The sequence below is a fragment of the Trichechus manatus genome, unplaced genomic scaffold (assembly GCF_000243295.1).
Source record: "Trichechus manatus latirostris isolate Lorelei unplaced genomic scaffold, TriManLat1.0 scaffold00002, whole genome shotgun sequence".
Classification (NCBI taxonomy): domain Eukaryota; kingdom Metazoa; phylum Chordata; class Mammalia; order Sirenia; family Trichechidae; genus Trichechus; species Trichechus manatus.
This window is the reverse complement of record NW_004443938.1, coordinates 29,363,597-29,369,912: the sequence shown is the minus strand read 5'-3', so window position 1 is coordinate 29,369,912 and position 6,316 is coordinate 29,363,597.

Here is a 6,316-nt window from a genome sequence, read left to right as displayed (position 1 = left end):
GTGTGACTTGGGAGAGGGCTCTACCCTGATCCACGGACTTGGGACGTTCTAGCCTCTACAATCGTGTGAGCTGTTTCCTTGATATAATCTCTCTATATATATATATATTTATACACTTTACTGGTTTTGCTTCTCTAGGGAACCCAGCCTAAGACAGCAGCCAAGTGCTTAACTGTTGTACCACCAGTGCTCCTTGGATATGCTGATAGAGGATATTGCCTCAGACCCAGAGGAGAACGCTTTCAGCAAGGAAAACCAAAAAAACCAAACCCACTGCCATTGAGTCCTTTCCAACTCATAGCGGTCTTATAGCAAGGAAGGAGATAGCACAATTATGTAGATGCCCACAGGGTGGGTTCATTTAGCTGTTATTGGGATAACAACACAGCAACTGCTAAGACGGTCCAGTGAAACCACTGAGGTGCATCATGAACCCATGCCACAGAGAGACTAGTGTGTCACATGAATATGTTTTGTATAACCCATTGCAGTCAAGTTGATTCCAACTCATAGCGACCCTATGGGACAGAGTAGAACTGATCCATAGGGTTTCCAAGGAGCAACTGGTGGATTCAAACTGCCAACTTTTTGGTTAGTAGCCATAGCTCTTAACCAGTGTGCCACCAAGGGCTCCACGTTTTGTATGAGAGGAGAAAATGCAGGATCTATTTAGAAAGATGTCCACAAGATAAAATTAAAAGCATTTTTAAATATGTTGTATTCAAGAGGGCTAAGATTTAATTATTTGAAAAGTTCACTTACATAGAATGAGACTTTTCCCAGTGATTTTCACTGACGTAACAATATTAGAAAGTTAATGATTTATTTTATATTTTTTTAGAAATGATTTACTAAAAGAATCTACTTGTTCAGTATATCATTTCCCATTGACATTCTTATATATGTAATGAATATGTCAAAACTTTCTGTTCCAACTAAACTGATATACTCCATATTCCCCTAGTACACTCTGATTTGATCTATCATTGTTTTATAATCATTTCTTCTAGACTAAACTGGATTTTTCAATGGCAGAGAATATACATTTATTTTTATTTGTATTTCCAGGACAGCACCAATTATGCATTGTGTTGAATAAATACACTGAGTTTTTTTTAAATTGTGGTAAATATATAAGTAACAAAACATTTACAATTTCAATAATCTTTACATGCACAGTTCAGTGATGTTATGTTCATCATGTTGTTCAACCATCACCCTTAACCATCCCCCAATTTTTCCATCACCCTTGACAGAAGCTAGGTGTTCCCTAATATATATACACTGAATGTTAAGGTTAATATTTCACTCCTGTCTTCTTATCTTTTCCTGATTTCTGTGCACAAGCCATGGCACTGGTACAGAAAACTGTAAGACTCCTTTCGCTAAAGTCTTATACAATGACAGGGGTGGGGTCGTAGTTAAAACAGACCCATGTTAAAAGAACAATGCTTGGCCTTGGGGAGGCAACCTGTTCTGTCGTTGATCTTACCTCTTGTCCTTCAAGGCAACCATTATTTTCCAACAATCAAATATTTTAGCCTGGAAATAAAAGGATGCCTGTCCCCAAGCATTAGTGGTACAAAGCTAACCAAATCTCATGCATGTAGACCACCCTTGCTGAACCTGTCAAATGCACAGTCTCTGCTTCTGAGGCATCCACAGTTTAGTTCAGGAGCGACGATTATAAAACAACAGTTTGAGGCAACAGTTAGTGTTCTTTTTTGTTTAGGTACACAAAGTACACAAATCCTAAGTGTACAACTAGATTAATTTTTGTATATGTGTGCGCGTGTTTGCGTGACTATTACTCTGATGAAAATGGAGAATATTTTTAACACCCCAGGAAGCCCACTTGTGCCCTTTCCCACTTAGTAACCTCCAGGTAACCAGCACTCTGACTTGTATCTCCATAGATTAGTTTTTGAGTCAAGACATAGATCTATTGATTGAATTATTCATTCGTTCTTTCTTTCATTCCAAAAATAATGTATTGAGTGTAGTAACTAGAGATACGGGGTAAACAAGGCAGATGAACCCTCTATGCTCCATGGGGGCTCACATTCCAGTTGGGGAACTGAGAGTAAACAAGTAAACAAATAAGATAATTTGAAATGGTGAAAAACGACATGAGGCATAAAGCATGGTAATCGACAGTAAATAGGTAGGTTAGAGCAATACTGGATTTGGGGAGGATCTGCAAAGTTAACATTTGGGCTGAGGATTGACTGACAATGAGCCGGGAAAGAGGGACCTGAAAGTGCAAAAGCTCTAAAACAAGAAGAAGCTGGGTGTGAGGACAACCTGAAAGGCCAGTGTCGCTGGACATGGGAGCTGGTGGGGAGAGATTCATGAGAAATGAGGTCAGGAAGGCAAACAGGAGCCGAGCCAGAGGAAAATTCCCTTGTGAGGCAGATGATTTTCAAAGAAGGGATAGACATTGGGCATAAAGAAACGTGTCTGGTATAATCTATTAATTAATTAAAAAAAAAGACTTTTCCCAGAAGCAATCTTCAGTAAATAAGCAACGACTGCTGGGTATAACTTGCAGCTGTCTGGCAGGTCAGTGGGGAAAGAATTCCAAAGCTGAGGATTTTCTGAAAGCATAATAATGCATATTGAAAGTAACATAAGGAAAATAGTTTTTAAGGTAGCAAGTCCTAAAGAGAATCTGGATAATGTGCGTGATAGTCTTCACATTTTTCTATGGTTAATTAGAGAGGGCTGGGAAACACACAATGCTGCCCACAGCCTTGCCAACCCATTATGGGCACTTCTAATTTCGGATAAATGAGCATGCATTGTATTACCAGAGTAGATAAGTAAAGATAATACCCTTCTGAACATCTACAAAAGGTACCTTTCTCTTATTAGTAGATACTTACAAGTTCAAATCATATCTCCATGTTAGTAAAGTAACTCCCAAATTTACTTGGCTCTTGAAAATCTAATTTTTCAGTTTTTCACCTTTATACAGAAAATGTGGTATTTGACTCAGCAGCTTAGTTACAGCATGAACATTGATATATATGCAACTAGGGAAAAAAAAGTGATTATGTAAAATCTTAGTATATATACTGTCTCTTTAGTAAATATCATGTGTGTATCATCTTAAGAAGCATTCCTAACCATATATTTTGATGCAAATATATATAAGTTAAAGATATGCTGAAAACAAATAAGCCAATTGGCACCTTTAAAACTCACCCTTTACTAAATAAAACCATGATGCTGTTTTTTAAAAACAATAAAATATACGTGTTAGGGAATTTTAAATTTCATGTTTAGAGTAAAATTTGAATAAGAAAGAAAAAAAAGAAGTCTACTGCATTTGAGTTTAAATTTCCAAAAAGAGATTACATCATTAGGTTTATTGCATTATATAATAGAAATGTTTACAAAATGTCCCCAAAAAACCTGATTGAAAGGAGAAATGAAGAAAATTGTGAGATTATAAACATCAGGACATCTGAAAATATAAAGGCATTTGGTTGAATTTTTCCATTATCATCCAGATTTAATTTTATGTAGAACAAGCTGAAAGTCTCTTACTGTTTTGGTGCTTCAGAACTTAGAAAAGGGCTGCAACTCATTTTTGCTTTTTTCTTTATCATTCCAGGATTTCATGAACTTCTGAGATCTAACAAGACTGCAGATTAAAATGCATAAATACATAAAATGCTATTAATAGCATAAATAGGAGGTCCCATGATGCAGTGGAAAGCCCAGATGTGAGAGGAGACTTGGTTCTGTTACGAGAGGCAGTCTATCATCTATCAATACTTTAAAAAAGTCTAGTGACAGACCAGGTTCAAATTCAAACACTGTCACCTAACTGTGTGGTTTGACCAAGTACCTTAACATCTCTAAAAGCCTCAATTTCCTGAAAAATTAGGGCACTAGTATTTATTCCATGGAGTTATCATAAGGGTTAAATGGCATACAGCAACCCCTCAATACATGCTGCTTATTTACATAAATATTTGTGACTCAGCCATTAATTTTTATGTGACTGAGCAAAGCATTAACTTTGGGGCTTAAGTATCCTCACCTATAAACTGAGAATTGAAACAGTTGAGCCCTAAAAATCTTCCCAAATTCAATATTCTATAATTCTTAATATCTAGGTGACCTCAGTTTCCTCATATTTATAATGGGCCTAAGTAGAACACCTATCCATAGAATTTTTGAAAGGATAAAATGAATTAGGACAGGTAGAAGTTCTTAGAACAGTGCTTCTCACACAGGAAGTGCTTAATTCATACACGTCAGCCATGATGATGATGCTAATAGTGAAGAAGATGATGAGGGGATCCGTTCGTAAATGGTGTGGTAGCTACAAGACATTGAGGATCAGATTAATTTATATTATATCTTCTTTCCAGAGTCAATGCCAGAGTTACCAAGATTTTCATCCTTTCAAGATTCTTCAAGACTAAACTCATTCATTTCTTACTAAGAAGTACAAAACGAATCCTATAGATTTTCAAGTGCAGATACCCTGGTCGGCTAAAGTTATTTTTTTTCAGTACCTTAAGAAATGAAGTGGCTCATTTATGGCCACCTTCTCTTCTTGTGAGCGTGGATATGTGTTCATGTTCATTCTCAAAAAAGTATAGTCCTCGAATCCCACACATGTTGGCAAAGCTCATTAAAGGTACCTGGAGATTTCCTGTGGTTTCCTGCTTCAAATTATTTTAAATAATATATACTTCCTCCAAATAACTAAAACATGTTAATGTTTAATTGGCACATGAAGAAGAGCTTTGATTTACCCGGAACTGTGATTTGCACAGGTCATTTCCTAGTTCTCCCTAAGCTCTTAACGAATGTGAAAGGCAACACACAATTAAATAAGCCAGCCAAGCCAAATGAACCCGTGAGTGCGTTATAAATAGCTACCAAAATTATACTTTGGATGTTAACTGGTTTGCCCTGATTTAACAATGAATTACATCATTTGACAAATGAGATAGGACCTTCACCTTTAGCTTTCTGATCCAAACTTCTAATAGTTGAAATGTATTATTACCATCTGGTGTCCGGCCTCTGAAACACCCTGGTGCTGTCTGCCTCATTTCAAGTAGTCAGGGCTTGGATGCCAAAGAGCGCTCTCCTAAGCCTCTTGATTGGCAGAGCCAGTGAGAAGGCTGAGAACTAAATGAACCATGGAGGTGCAGCTCTTGCTCTATAGACGTTTCCTCTAGTTCAAGGCAGATTCATTTGCTTAGTTTGGCTGCAAAGAGATTGTCTCTATCAAAGTTATTTTTATTTCAGTTCTCAGTCTGGAAGGATGCAACCTCTACACTTTTCAAGAATGCTTGAACCACTTTTAATTTATTTGACACCCTTTACAAAATGGTAATAATTTTAGCGCCTATTATCCTCAGGTAAAATAATTTGAGAATGAAGCTGAGAGTGACATATAAGCTTGGAGGAGTTTCAGCTCAGTGAAGAAACATGAATCTGGCAGTGCTTTATTGTTCTTTGTATGGTGGTGTTACTGTAGTTGTTGTTTGCTGCCATGGAGTTGTCCCCCGACACTGGGCAACCCCATGCACAATGGGATTGGACCATTGTGACCCATAAGATTTGGTTTTCATTGGATGATTTTTCATAAGTATATTGCCATGGGCTTTCTTCCTAGTCTGTCTTAGTCTGGAAGCTCTGTTGAAGCCTGTTCAGCATCATAGCAACACGCAAGCCTCCACTGACAAACAGGCAGTAGCTGTGCTTAAGGTGCTAGGTTCTGGCAAAGATGAGTCTTACTGCTTTCAAGAAACTTACAGTATGGTAAGACAGAGTTAATACACACAGAACAAGAGCAAATAATATAGATGAAAGTGATAAGTGCTTAACAGAGTGGTGTAGAGTATAAGTACGGTCAATTTTCTTGGTAAGTAAAAGATAATTTTAAAAAGATGAAATGTAAGGAAATAATTAGAAATGAAATGCAAATAACAAAATAGTACCTCTAGATTAGAAAAATATCTGTGTATTGGTAGATTTAATAAGTTAGAAATGCTGTGAGATGCTTTGCAGACTCGCATTGTTCTTTATCGTCGCTTAGTACTCCATTGTGTGTATGTACCATAGTTTATTTATCCATTCATCTGTTGATGGGCACAACATGGATGAATCTGAAGGACATTATACTGAGTGAAATAAGTCAATCACAAAAGGAAACATATTGTATGAGACCACTACTAGAAAAACTCATGAAGAGGTTTACACACAAAAAGAAACAATCTTTGATGGTTACAAGGGAGGGGAGGGGAGGGGTAGGGATGGAAAAACACTAAATAGACAATAGATA